This window comes from Fringilla coelebs (genome assembly GCF_963513975.1).
Source record: "Fringilla coelebs genome assembly, chromosome: Z".
NCBI lineage: Eukaryota > Metazoa > Chordata > Aves > Passeriformes > Fringillidae > Fringilla > Fringilla coelebs.
The window spans coordinates 14,825,044-14,840,825 of NC_140031.1; the positions used below are offsets into that span (position 1 = coordinate 14,825,044).

General features: G+C 37.1%; 1 protein-coding gene across 2 annotated transcripts in view; it reads right to left on the minus strand.

Moving 5' to 3' along the window:
- FGF10 (fibroblast growth factor 10) overlaps window positions 1-15,782 on the minus strand; it is a 58,980-nt gene that overhangs the window by 7,028 nt on the left and 36,170 nt on the right. The window lies entirely within an intron of this gene.

Genomic DNA, 15,782 nt, shown 5'->3' on the forward strand with positions numbered 1-15,782 from the left:
TTAACGTTTCCTAACCCTGCATTTTACACCCCATAGATACTGAAACAACTTCATTCTTCCTAGCATAGATTTTACTACAATTTACCAGAAGAGACATTGAAACCATAGCATCAAATTAAATAGATAGCATATGCCAATAGAATATTGGATTTCCCCAGGTCTTTAAAACCCTAGGTAAACAATTTTTTCCTTGTAGAACATCTAGATAAACTAAATCTCTTGGTTGCACTGAGCTGATAAATTCACTTTTGGCAAGTGTGTTGACAATGTGGGAAATAATAAGGCCAACACTAATGGCCACACTATCTTTGTCTTCAAGATATCAGAAACATTTTTCCCTGTTTGTAATAAATATTATTCCCCCTTGCCCCCTCCCATTGCCCCCCGCCCCTTGCTTTAAAACAGTCTCTTTCTGTATTGGATGGTGCAAGGGACCTGTAATGGGATATTGGGAGATACACTCTCTTTTCTGCCCAGGAACACACTGATTTGGGAGTAGGAGACTGCATGCCTGGCTCCAACATTTGTCCTGATCTCCTGACATTTATGCAGCTATAGTTAGATCAATATCCTGGCTAACTCAGTGTGGTACACTAAGGGTGTGCCAATAGAGAAATTACAGGAGGGGCAAAACTGTCCTCCTTGATCGGGTTGTGATAGCTTACATATACCAGGGCCATGCCAATTATGGAGGCAGATCAGCGAGTCCATATTTGCAGGGCTCTAATCTGTATTATTCTTAAAATGTTGTTCATTTTCACAGCAAAGAAAAGCCAAAGTTGCTTTCTTGATCTTCTGAGAGAGCACTGTTACAGAGGACTGAGCAGGTCTCCCACATCTGCTGAAGTAAATTGTGCTCAAAATCAGAGTAAAGTGGACTAACTTGTGGATAGCAAACTAATAGGGGGCAAGAATATGATGCAAACACTGCTGCAACATCATGAGTGACACTTTTTTTTTTTGTATTTTCCATGCCAAAAAGTGATGAGAAGAATTCAGTTAATTCTGTCTACAGAATTGTATTCTGAACCGTGTCCGCATCCATTTCTAACACCAGTAACAAGACAAAAACCCAAACCAAACCAAAACACAAACAAAGAAGCAAGAAAAATACTGTCATAACATGTGCCATCATAAATTTTTATGTTGAAAGTGATTAAATGGATTTAGATTTTGCCATACTATCCTTGTAAAAATAACATCATATTAGGCTATTTCAATTAACTATTTCACTAAAAGCTGAAGGTGAGCAGTGCCTAAAGTCTTAGGAGTTATTTATTCTGGTTTCATGCTTCTTCAGAACTTGGAAATGAAAATGAACTAATTAAAAAAAATCAAAATGTTCTGGCCTCTATTATTGCTTTAAACCAGATAGCGCGCTGTATTTTACCACCATAACTTTGTAAAACCCAACAATTACAACTAATCCCCATTGACCATATCCACTGTAAAAGCATAGCTTTCAATACCCAAATAATTTTCAATTATAATTAGAAAGATTTCAAATAGCAAGATGAAATGTACCCTGTGGCTGTGCATGCACTCTCTTTACAGGTCCCAAAGGCTTTAAACATATTCCCAATAGAACCCAAATGCATTTACCTTAAATAAACTGTATTTTTATAGATTATAAAAGTGATCATTATACATATTGCAAGGCAACAGAAATCTGTTTGTCTTCTTGCTTTGCACAGAGGGTGTGTAAAAACTACAAGTAAAAATTGCACTTCCTTGGTTATATGTTAATTAAAAATGACCTATATTTAATAAAAATGCTAATAATATGAAGCAAAAAACCCCACACAATATCCTAGAAATGGAATGAAGTTATGTCAAGCAATTCTTAGGAAAGGCAATTTGACAGAATATCACATCTGTTGTCAAGGCAGAAGCACAGTGGATGTAAATGTGGTCTGCCGCAAGAAACACTTGATTCTGGGACAAAATTTAAATTCTGTGCAGTGTGAGACAATGGTCATTTTCCTGTAGTTGTCTCATTTGTGTAAGGAGTTTTTATAAACAGTTCTAGAACCTCTCCAACAGTAGTTGCCGTCCTATATATGCAGAAGGACAGAACCACCATGCATCTTCCTACACCTTTCAGAGATTATCCTGTGTATGCAGCAATCCACAAACAACCCCTCCCCCCTTTGACTTTTCTTCCGTCTGCAAAAATATTGTAGATGAAGAGTGAGTTCAGCTGGATAGAATGTGATGATGACTGAGAGCTTGTGAAACCTTTGTTTCCCAAAGGGTGACAAAAAGCTGTTGAGCCCATGAAGGAAGCTGCAGCTCTTGGTAGGTAGCTGGAGAAGACAGGGCTTTGTGTGACTGCAGGTGAGACTAAACTGACTTTTGAGAACTTTGGCTTTTGTACCCAACAGGGAGTTTCTCTGAAGAGATACCTTTGTCTGCCACTGGCTTAAGTCAAAACAAGTTGGTGTTCAGGCGTAATGTGGAAGACATGGTAGTTCAAAAAGCTGTTCTTAGTAGGTGGCTTGAAAAAAAAGTGGTTTGAAGCAAATAGATTTGTTGGATGTAGTCATGGAAGGGTGAAGTGCTAAGGTATATGAGGCCACTGCCTCTGTTTCCACTCTGTTTCACCAATTACACCTACAAGTTGAAAATATCCCCAAATGACAAATTATATACAAATCGCACAACCCACAGTGTCACAGTTATGGACAGAAACCTCAAATGATAACCAACCAGAATGATGACCTAAGCTTTGATTTAAAAATTAAAGTTTATTTGAAGTTAAACCAGTTCTGGTTTTAACACTTGATTCTAGATTTTATTAATAATTTTTTTTTGAGACTGCCATCATTCCTACTCTAAATCAGAAGTAGTTAATGGACTGAAAGACCACAAAGCAATCTGCTAATGTGTCATATTTAGATCAACCAGAATCAAAATATTAATGTTCCATGAACTTTTCTATCCAATGCCCACATCTAATACATTTGGATAAACCTGAAATACGTATCTAAATTTATGGAAGACTCTGGTAACAAAACCTCTGAGCCTTTCTGTAGTATTAGCAGTAGTATCAGCATAAATATCACCATAGTATCAGTATAAGAAGTGACATCTCCACAGTGCATAAAAATCCCATTAAAGGCTAATTATTATAGCCTGTTCTCTGATCCAGTCTGTACCAACTTCCTTTTCATCTTTTACTGTTTTTATGGCTTTAATTTCAGAGCAGAGCACAGATGACTCAATCAATGGTTCTCTGTAGACCAAGCAAATCAAAGGGTGGCACCTGGGATGAGAGAACCTCTTAGTGATCAATAATGAAAGCTGTTGGTTAGCAAAGGAGGAGTTTAGGTTTAGCTACAAAATTGGCAGGAATCAGTTTATCTAGTATATATCCTGGCATGTAAAAGAAAGAATTAATTCAGGATCACAGCCTACATTTTCCCCTCTGGTCAGTGAGGACAGCCAACTTCAAAGGACAGTTCTAAACACCACCATGCCCTCTATTAAATTTCCAAAGCTAGATGGGTTAAACTGAAGCAAAGGAAATGCTGGAAGTGACTGGAGGACACATAGTGCTGGAGGACACATCTATGTTGTCTGTTATGATGAGTTCAGTTGTTCCCTCAAGGGCACCATGTCTGTCACTTTCGTCACTAACGCACAAGCATGTAATCAGATGTAGCTAAAGTGCTAGGGAATATAAACATGTTTGCTTCCTTCAGATGGATTTAATTCACGCTGTTGAGATGAAATGGCTACGCATAGAGCCAACAGTACCTGGTTCTGTTAATCAGAGCTCAGATTTCTTGAGCCCTGTGTTTTGAGCTAAGATGGGAAGACATAAACAGCTGCATGAATGTTGACAGAAAGTGTTGATGTCTGAGCATCTCAGCCTGCTTGACCCAACACTGCAAGATTTGGTAACTTTTAGATTAGACACAGACAGTGTAGGAATATGTTATCTGATCTGGTTTTGGGACAGAGAAGATATAAGTGACGGCTCATACTAACCAAGGAAGAGCAGTGATTCATGTGCCAAGAGAAAAAAATGGAAAACAAAACACCACAACAGTATAGTACATATGATTGGATGCAGGGTTGCAGTTATCTGATTAGATCTCTTGACAAAGATGCCTTAAGGAGTTTCAGCCCTCCCTGGCTTCTTTTTCCTGCCTCTGTGCTGAAGTTCACCAACCTTCAAATGTAACTGTTTGTGGAGCAGCACTATAAACAAAATCATTGGAATGATCTGGCTTGGAAAAAAACTCAATAGAAAACAAATCAGCCTTAAACCCTAAGGACTAAACAATCCAAGTTTTTGCAGTCAGTTTTAGTAGTATATATTTTCTGGACCTTCTAGTGCTCTCTTTTTGGTCTCTTTCCAGATGACTAATTTTTTTGAACTGAGGTGCCCAAGACTGGACCTATGTTCTAACTAAGGCCTGATGGGTACTGACTTGAGCAGAATGACTACTTCATGTGTTTATAAGGAAACTTGGATCCTAATCCAAATCCTAATCGAAACTTGGCAGTCCATGTATGTTTCCATTTTGTAGACAGGACCAGGCACTCAGGATTTCTGCCAAATCTTAAATTTCCATGTCTCCACAGAAACATGCAGGAGAATGGAAAGCTTATAAGTGAGTAGTACAGATCAGTATATTTTCTAAGGGCTGTATGGATCTGCCTGGGTGAAATCCCAGGTTATTTTTGACATTCATGATTGCTTTATTCACCTCCTGCATTTTACCACTTGTATAAGATTCAAAGTGAATAACTTTAACTGGAAGAAACTGGATAGAGGTAAGGCTATTCCATTTAATGTCCATCCCAACAATCTAGGGAGGGATAACAGACAGCTGAACTGCAGAAGAAACAGTCCAAATGCATGGTGGCTGACAAGTATCTGTACATCACCTGCAATCTGTTCTTTCCCTCCTGGGGAAGGGAGGATCTCCTAGCTGGGTGGAATGTATTGGCAAGTGAACTAATGTCCGGAAATCAGCTAGCAGATAAAATACCTGTATTTCTAAATGGGGTACAAATGACAATTAAATGGAGCCAAAGTATTTAGACACTGACAAATACAAGCAGATGGAAGTGAGCCAGGGTGCTAAAGCAGTCAGAGTATGTACAAACAGATGAAAAAACTCTTATGAGGCATTGTATAGGCTTTGTGGGACAGGAAACCCAGTGTGCTGCAGATGTCCTCAGCAATTTGTCTACCAACAATCTTTATCCAAACGACAAGTTTGTTGTCTGACTTGTACTGTGGCTGTTGGTCTAGCTAAGGCTGCTAGAACAGCAGCTAAATGGGACAATAGTTCTCTTTCGTCTGTTTTGTTTTTATTTTGGACCTCATTTGTCCTTATGGTGGATCTTGACTCCCCTTTGTGCAAGAAAACAGAACTGGGAAAATATGGTCTGTTATTTCCCCATCTCAAACACCTATCTTATTGTGGAAGGTAGGAGACAGAAGTAAAACTACCTACATAGCTATCACAAATCTTGGCAGTGTGCCCTGCACAGCCTGTGGCAGATAGTATCTTCTCCTGAATCTCTAGGGCCATAATAACTTAGTAATGGGGGCAAACAGAAAAAAAAATCACAAAATTCTAAAGGCTCCTTTTTAAAATGCCATGACTAAGAACAGTTTCCAGCAGTATTCTGCTACTGCTATGTTTCTCTGGGAAAAAAAACGATGTTTTAGTGCTTTTCCTGCAAATCAGAAAGTTGCCAAACACACTAATCCACAACATCAATTAGCTGTTGGTTCTAATGGTTTATGTCTGTCTTTGCCTCACACGGGAAGAAGAAATCCATGGTATTTTAAAATATGGGATCCACATGTTTATAATGAAAGATTACCCCTGGACAGCTATAATGATCATTACTTTTCACATAATTATATTTGGTGGTAGTTACTCATCAACACTTTCAGCAGTTTTCTTCTGCAATGCCACAAATATTCCTGATGTTACTTGATCATAATAATCACTTTTTCAAGAAAACTTTATAAGGACTCTGGGAACAGAATGAATATCTGAGAAGTGTAGACTAGAGCAGTTGCATGGAAAGGGTAACCAGTATTTAGAAAATCAATGCAAACAGTATTTCACTGTATCTAAAATTCACATCTGTTTTTTGTCCCTCCTGGCTTTTTTTCCCTCCAGAATTTTTTTGCTTAGCCAGTCTGGATATGATCAAATAAAAGGCAGGCCTCTGACCTTAATACTTATATTTATATAGTTTGGGACAATGTTGTATATGATTTGATGGGTGATTTTGAGTAACTTATAACCTAGTTGGTATTGTGCAAACAAACCACTGTCTAAATTTTTTCAGACAAAGTATTTATTGAAAGACACAATTGTTATAAAACTTGTTGTTCAACAGTCTTGGACTAAAGAAAGATAAATTAATTGCATGTTGTTACTATATGAGAAGATATTAAGGCCAGCAGTTTAGCAGCTGAAAAAAACATGATTACCTCCGATGACTAGTTTACTGTTTTATCTATTAATTGCTTTTCTTTCTCTGACATAAATAATTTTATGTAGTTAATGCATCCTAAATGGTAACCACTCAAAAAGACACCATTCAATAACTGTATTATTATTGTTACAATCCTATGTGACTCACTTCTCAATATTTAATGCTAGGTTTTTTCTTTGTCTTACCTATTACGTACATTTCCTTCTTCATCAAAGGTATGCATTAAAAGAATGTAACAAGGTTTGTACTCTAGCACACATATGTAAACTATGGCCTGCTACAGTGCAACCTGATATATGTCTTTCACAGTGTTTTCATCTTTAATACTTGACTGTTTCTAACCTGGTTGGACCTGGTATCTTCAGACTGCTATTACAAACAGTTCTTTTTCAACTTTGATGAGCACTGATAAGTGCTGTCTTCTTAAGCATTCATTCAACACCTCATAAAAAAGCAGGATTACAAAATCGTCAATCTTTCACGGAAACTTAAAAGGCTGATCTGAAGAGCACAATCACTTCACACCCTTCTGCTTTTATTATCTTCAAGTCTTCTTCTATATTGTTTCCATCTTCCCTGCTGACATCTTCAGATAACAGCTAACAAGCATGTTTTGCACACAGGATTATGTGATCTAATTGCACGTGCTTGCAACTCATGTCTTGTCCTTTTATAAAAACTATGGTTCCCTAGACTGGATTGCTGAAATTTTTTGGGGCTCCTTCTCCTCAAACTGTGTGTGTACACAAATGCTCACTAAACTATGTTTAGACATTTAAAATACAATCCACAAATTTTGATACATTATTTCCAGTTTTTCTGCTCAACATTCTGTAATTTATCAGCAGAAAGTGCACTCAGCCAACCAACCCCAGTCAACCACTCAGCTGACAGTGAGTGTGATTTATGCTGTCATACCAGCAGAAGCTGTGTCAGGAAATGTGTAGAGAGCAGGCAAAGAATGTCCCGTCCTCTCTGCATATTTCTGTGTCAGGTCAAGAGATACTTTTGCTTACACCACTGCCTAACACTGCAAAGAGAACCTGTCCCTAGGCCATTTGAAGAAAACTGTCCGACAATCATATTCACACCTTATGGGGCTGGTCTGGTGTGTCCCTGAGAGGGCCTGGTTCAATTTGCCTCAGAATATTACCTCTAGAGACTTTACCTGTATGTCAGACACACCTGTGGATTTTCTGTTCTGAGTGTCTGACGTATTGTGAAGGCTGTGCAGCAGCCCACCAGTTTGGTCTTTGTGTAGTCTGATGGCAAGGTCATGGTAGGCACTGCTCTGCAAGGTCTGGCATCAAGCTGTTAAAGAACAAAGGAACTGAGACTGGCTTGGTCTTGCTTATGTGGTCCCTGCAGTGAATTATATTGAAAATTTTATGGAAGTTGATCCCAGTAGAAAATAGTTCATGCCAAATAAAGCTAGGTGTGAACTAACATGTGCAGGGTAAAACAGGAGTGCTGGATCAAAAAGCCACCTTGGGAAATAAGCTATTTGACAGTGTAGACCTGCAGACAGTTTTGGAGATGAGCAGCTGAAGAACAGAGCTGCCATATAACGGGATTTTGCATGTTAATGCAGAAACACCTGAGAATGTCAGATCAATGGGTGAACATGCTCCTTGTACAGCCTGTGCACAGACATTAAATGTAAAACTATCTACAACTGCCAGTGCATGACCAACTAAATAATTTTATTCCAGGTTCCATCCATTTTTCTTTTTTTTCTACACGCTGTGTAGCTGGTGTATAGAAGAAAATGGAAAACCAAGTTATGGGTTAAAAATAGGAAAAAACCAATTTTTCTTGGGAAAGTAATCAACAAAGTCCTGGCATTTTCTGTCCTCAGTGTATTCATTAATGATTTACAGTAATGCCATGAAAACCCTTCTAATTATACTAAATTATTCAGGGTACTAAATCTGAAAGAAGTGGGAATAATTGCAAAAGACCCTCAGAACCCAAGCTGATAGGCAATAGAATTCCAGAAAAAATTAAGTGTAGGTGAATGTTGTAAAAAGTGATGCACACAGGAAAATAACATTAGGTTTATAAACATGGAATGTGTTACAGAATGACTTATGGCCCAGCTGCTAGCTCTTAGTCTTATAATAGCTACTAAAAAAAATTGGAATTTACTGGAGAAGAGTAAGGAATGCTTAGGAAATGAAAAATACAGCCACAAAGTTTAAATCCATCCATGACTTTATTTTAAATGCAAATGCTACCTTTGTGTCTTGTTTCATAAAAGATAGAACAGAACTGGAAGAGCCACCAGAAAGAGCAACATGCATGATCAGAAATAACTGTTAACTAACATTTGAGGAGTACCTTAACTACTGGGTTTAGCTGGGTAGAACAGAAATGGCTTCAGTAGCAAAAATCTGTAAGACTAGGTAACTTTGAGAAAATGAAAAAGGCATATGTACTATGCACTGAATCTTAAATAAAACAACACTTTAATCTTTAAAACAAAAGAAGTGATTTTTTTTTCCACACTTGTTAGATTACAGCAATCATTGTTAGGATGTCAGTTTACCTCAACTGAGAAGCAATCAGAGCAATTAATTCCAAAAATATGTTCCTAAGACAAGTAAATCAATACCATCATTAGTCTCTGAGTTGCATACTGATGCACACTAGGGAAGTATATCAGGCAGTTAGCACTGACTGCTTGTTCTCCTCTTGGGGCTTCTCCTACTGCTACTGTCAGAGACAGGAAACCAGATTGACCTTTAGTCTGAAGTAGTGGAGTCACCCTTTAATTCTTACATATACATTCCCCCATATAGAAAAAGGAAAAAAGCAGAGAAGCAGCCAGCTAAGACCAGTCAAGAGCAAATTTCATTAAATCTAATCTGATTTTATAGCAGTGTAACAGGTCATGTCATGAAAATGGCTATGTAGTTAAGCTTTTGACATAACCACATTACATTATCATAAATACCCTCGTTTAATATAAATTTATTTTAAGTAGGATGAAAAACAGGCTAGAAAACTGTATTTAGGCAATTGTTGCTAGTGATTCACTGCAAAAATGGAATAAAGTGTTGAGGAAACACAAATGCAGGAAGAAGAACAAGATAACTATTTTGCAGAAAAGTTTCTGAGTGGTTACTGGTGTACAATGTGGCCTTGAGGGAGGAACATGAAAAGTGAATAGCTTTCTGACACATCTAAGCATGTTGAAAATGCAAAAGAAAATCTTTCCATATAATCCAGTATTTGGAAGGATTCATCTAAGTTCTTTGCTTTTTTCAGGGTAGCCTAAAGAGGGCAACCAGCATTGTGATAGGCATAGAAAAACAAGATTTGTAATTAATTGAAAGTTAAATAAAGTTTATCTTAGGAAGAGGAGAGTTAGGAGGAAAAAGTAACTTTCAAGTACTTCAAAATTTCTGGGAAGAGGAGGAATATTCCGTGAAAGAGACCACAGAAATAATGGGCTCAAGTACACAGAAGAGTAAGAGAGGATGTTAAGAATAATAAGACTTTAATAAGGGTGATAAAAACTCTCTTTATTCATTAAAGATACTTTGGAGTGTGGGCAGACTTTAAGAGCAGGTGATAAAAGTGTCCAGCTGAGTTAATGATAGATATTTTGTGAGACAAGGGGATGTACCACATGATCTCTTGAGAATGCTTCCAAGCCCATAAAACTCTGTTTTCACACACAAAAAGCCAGTCAATTATTTCTGAATATGCTGGACTTACTACACTAAAGAACAGTACTTTTTACAGTATTTGCACTTCAATGTACTTACAGTGTGCATGGTGTGCTGCTGATTTTTCACTACAAAGGAACCAGTTGTAACTACTGTATGATATTTCTGGTCAGTTCACTGCAATTCCAGAAGTGCAAAGAAACTCTAAAAGACCTAGACAGCAAGCAGAAGATGGTTCAGACATAGTGGTAGTCCTAGGCAATAGCAGGAGTGTGGTCATTCACATTTTGCTCACAAAAAATTCAAGACCATAATTTTTTCACATTGCATTATCTTTATAGATTATATATGCTTTGGTTACTTGCCTCTAAATTGTGAGATTTATGTCTCTTATCCCCATATTCTTCATTTGCTTATTTTGTGCTTCTGATCTGATCAAGTCCAACATTACCCATATTTCCTTTTTTGCTTTATTAGATAAATAAAGCAAACTGCAGACTCAAACACTGCAGTCTGTGCTGTTTATACAAGAGGCATTGATTTCTGTAAATAAGTAATAATTGACAACTGTACTATTCCTGTTAGACTGAAATGTGAAGGGACTTCTACTTAAAAACAAAATTAAAAATGTGTTTGAATACTGGTAAATCCTAGAGAACATGTGATTCACTATATGAAAACTGGACTCCCAGCTGCAGCTCCTACAAGAATTACTAATTTGTGGGTCTCCTTTCACAAATCAGGCTCACAGACAGCAAGTATCCTACAAGGCAAAGCATGAAATGAACTAACCACCTATGAAAATTTGATTCTTAATGGCCATTTTTTTCTGCCCAGGTCTATAAAATTACTTCTTTTTTCCTATTCTTTACTTTCCAGTGCCTCTTTTTGTCCTCAAGCCAACACCGTAATCTCCTCCCCTTCCCTTGTAGACACTAACAAAAGAACTTGATAGAAAAAGAGTAAGTTGAAACATGTGACTAAGGATCACAATGGCTTCCTTTAGTCTCTCAGTCTACTTATTTACTTTACATATTTTGCTGTTTTAAACGTTTTGTGCCAAGACCACGCTTGGGAGCTCCTTGCTGGTTTTAAACTAGCACAATTAACAACAACTACAATACTGCTGAATCTATTGTCATACATCTGCTCAATCATAATTCACTTCCATGCAGCTCCAGAGCAGTTGAACTGCCTGACTCCACTCAGTCCCACTAGTTACATTCTCAACTGCCTATGAAAGCACAAAAGCCTTTAGAGAGAGCAGAAGATAAAAATCTAGAGGGAAAGATAGAAGAAATTTTTCTATCAGGGTAAAAATTTTATTCCAAATATTTTCTAACCATAGAGTAACATAATTTGAAACGATTTTTGGTGATTTTTAATTTCCAGGTCTTGTATATTTCACTTACATAGGGAGCAACAGCAAAGGCTCTGTAAAATCTTTAACAGAACCGAGATGATGAAATCCTTGTTGGCAAACCACCTTTCCATCTCTCTGGTATCAAAATGGAACAGTTCTAGAGCAAAGGGACATAGCATGTTGCCTTAAGTATCTCAAATCTCCCAGTGCCATTGCTAAAATATCAGCTGACAAGTTCCAGTGTCCTCTGACCTCAGAAATCCCTTCTAATTGATCTGAAAGCTTTATATATATCAATCTGTGATGTCAAAAGCAACAATTCCAGTGCTAATGGGGCACAGAAAAGGGAGAAGCGTGCTCACATTCCCAAAGAAAGGCAAGTTACACACAATCAAGATGATGGTGAATTTCCAAAGGGTGGTGTAAGTTTATGCCTGACTTACCCTTCTCCTCAAATTCCATTTCAACAGGACATGTGAGACAAACGGGTAAGTGACCAGGCTGTCACTACTCTCAGCTATTTCACCATTGTTTGCTCAAAACCATTTTAAGTCCAATGCTCAGAAATGGAAAGATTTTAATGAGAAGTATGCTCTGTTTTAGAGAGACTTCAGAAAAGCCTTCTCTCTTCTTAAAGGTGTAACACATATAACCAGCAATCAGTACCATCACAAATTATACTGCAATATAATTTGCAGTTGATACTTCAGCAATTCCTGATTTATGTGCTACTTCTAACGAGACATACATAGCTTGGAAAATGATACAAAATACATTCTTGCAAATCTGTAGACTGTGGTGGATTAAAATTTTTCATTTTTCTTCGTGAAGAACTAAAAATTTGTAACTTCTTGCATTTCTTGCCTAGTTTCTCATTGGAGCTACATCCTCATTTACAAGAAAACTCTGAGTTATTCATTAACAAAAGTGAATGAAAATTTCCAACATAAGTGAAAGTTATTAGAAGAAGCCAACTAATACTTAAACTTCACTTCTTCAAGAAACCTGGCTTATGTCTCAGTAACAAGGGGCTAAGGCAAATCACTGATGGATTTGTTATGGGACCACTCTAAAATGTCTTCCCACTCTACTCCCATAAAAAGATTTTTATCATGTACTTTAAAAACAGGCCATTACCTCTGTAAGTGTTAACAGACATGCCCTTGAATGCCATTCCACTTATTTTTTACATATTAGCATACATATTACCACACCTGGAAAGCGTGTGACCTTCATTGCAGGATCATTAGCAATCAGAGCCCATAAGATCCGTTTGGGAAGCCAGCAAACAGTTGATTCTGAGGGCTGATTGATTTGCTGTAGTGACCTTGCAGAATAATAGCAAAACTTGAAAGAGGACTCTTCTGTCTGAGGTCTCTGTCAGTGTTTTATCTGGTGACACAACAATAATTAAAAAACCAAATTTTCCTAATTATCTCAAATTATTTGAATGTCAGTGTCTGATTCCCAGCTTAACAATTTCAGTGTTCTTGGACATTGAAGAGATTTCTAGATGCCTTTTCAATTCAGACAATGCTCCAGGTTGAAAAAGCCTTTGAAGGTCTGCTGGTCAAAACCTCAGGGGCCAAATCCAAAATTTTCATATGTTGTTCTATTTCTTGTTTTTTATTATCTATGTTATATCTGATGTGGCTGTCTTGAAAAAGGGACTCCTGTAACTGACGATCACTGGAATCCATCTCTATCAACTACACCTTTCCAAACTGGATCAGTCATATGCAAACTGAAACCTCAGCGGACTGCACTGTGTTGAAACTGACATCAGATTTAGAATATGGTCCTGATTCCACTGTAAATGAATTAGAAGCATTAAGCTCAGGGAAGATCACTGGCTTTTGACAAGAAGGTGGCTAATGGGGCACTGTAAAACATATGCAGAAGACAGTGACAGCTGATTCTGATTTCTCTTCCAACATGTGGATTATGTTACACTCACCCAAGCGCTAAGCTTTCATCTCAAGCAGTTGTGAAGGTGAAGGTTTCTAGGGGTCTCACTCTCTAATTATGCCTGACTTAGAATTCACTTAACTTAGACTAACACAGATAGGAAGTCAAGTTCTGTTAGCTGCTCCACCTTTCACCCTACCACACATCTGGGAAATATTCAGATCAAGATCATAACCTTGCATTTTGGCATTAGCTACCTAAAAAAACATTAAGATATCACCAACAATTTGCCTTTGACTGGGAAAATTAGAAGCATATTTGAGATGTAAACACTGTTGTGGCACTAATATTGCTGGTAATGATTAAAGGCTGCTACTTTAACTATAATGGAATAAACCAAAACTGACAGTCTTAGTCCATGCCCATTTTCAATTTAAACAAGATAAGGAAATCCCAGTGGTATATCTGAGCAAGGAGGAAAGCTGGGAATATTTACAGATGAGTATTTTCAATGAGGTCTACAAATGGAAAGAAGTATGTGTGAAGTACTGTAACAAATTTGTGGTTGCAAAGCAGGAGTGAGGATAGTACCCAGCTCTTTCTGCTGTAAGAGGCCTCTCTACCACTTGAACTTATAATTGTAAACAGGACCTGTGCACATCCTTAGAATTGTTGCATTAGAGGGCAACATTCTTAGCCAATTTGTTTTGTATTAATTATTTGATTTATTAGAATATGCTGACCATACTATCACTATATTTCAAGAATAGATATCAGCAATCAGAAGCTAACAATATAGGAGTACCAGGGGAAGCATACCTGGGGCATCCTTCCACATGTAGGAATGGGGAATATCAAACTCCCTTTCCTCTACAGTTTCCAATTTAAACTACAGCACCGGAGTGTAGAGTTGGATCTATGTTAGGCAGGATTTGCTCTAACAATCAGAGTGGTTAACTCTGCTTATTTCTAGGATTACTTCTGTGCTGAGGTTTCTACTAATTAGAAAAAAAAAATAAAAAGATGACCACCTAATGTAAAATATCTAGAAGCTTGGCAGAGATCAAATTGTAGAAGCTGAAGGCAGGGTAACTTATTAAGAAAGAAACCATGTAAGAGAAAAATTTGGATTGGGATTTGGTACCACCTAGCAAACAAAAAATTAAGTTGTTCTAAAAATTGATGTCTAATCCAAGATTAATGCTTATCTGGTTATATGGTTAGCCATAATCATATGCACAGATGCTAAATGTGGAAGTTACTACTCTCTTTTATAGTGTTAAATGCAATGAGTTGCAATACATGAACTGTCAGACTAGATGCTATTTATCTTTCCATACCATAAAGAACCCTAAGATTTGGTTTATACTAGCAATTTTATATCCACTTAGTGCTTTTTTTCTTTTTTCCAACTTTGCATGTTAAAACTATAATTCTTGTAAAAAAATCAGTTTTATACTGAAACAAGTGTTTTTTACTCATCAAATTTTCACATCAATAAGGAGGAAAACAGTGATCGTGTGAAATCATGAAGCTGTATGTGCTGCTAAAGATTATGAAATGAGATACAGCAGACATTAACAAAAGCATCTGTCTTGCATGTTTAGTTTCTTAAGCCTTTGATGTGTTTCAAATATCAGTAGAGCCTTTTCCTCAGCTTCCCTATTGCAGTGCAAGTTCAAAGAAAACATGTAACAAAAAAGCTGAATTGTAACAAAAGCTTTCTAGCAGCTTTGAACTGCCACATACAGTTTAGCAATTGTAAGAAATGCCATAATATACGAGATAAGTTTATTAAATAGTTGTTGTATTAATTGGTGTTAATTTATTTTCTACAAAGTGGTGGAAAGAAACTATAGATGCTTGGAGACACCAGGAATAGACAGGCTCTACACCGGCTATAGGGTTCATTGTGAAAAATCCAGTTCTAGAAAACAAATGTAATAAAAACTTCAGGCAGAAGAAAGCAGAAAATGCTAAGTATGCAAAATATTTTTCAAGATAAAAATATCTATTTAATCTGTAACCAAATTTGAATATTGTTGCCTCTCACAGCAGTGGTGCACAAAGCACATACTGAATATAGGTAGCACTTTAGAAAGGGCAGAAAAATATACAAAAGATTGAGGCAGGAGTTCACCTTAAGAGAGAATTTAAAATACCACAGTGTAAACTGAATACAGATCTTCTAAAACCCTTGGAATTCATCAGTGGCTGTGACTAAAGAAACTTGGGTAACATCACTTACCAGAACAATTAGAACTACAAAGATTTTGCAACAGTTGAGGCAGTAAAGAGAATATATTAAAAGAAAATATATTTTTTCTGCTTGTTAAGACATCTCAGTATCTGAGAGAGCA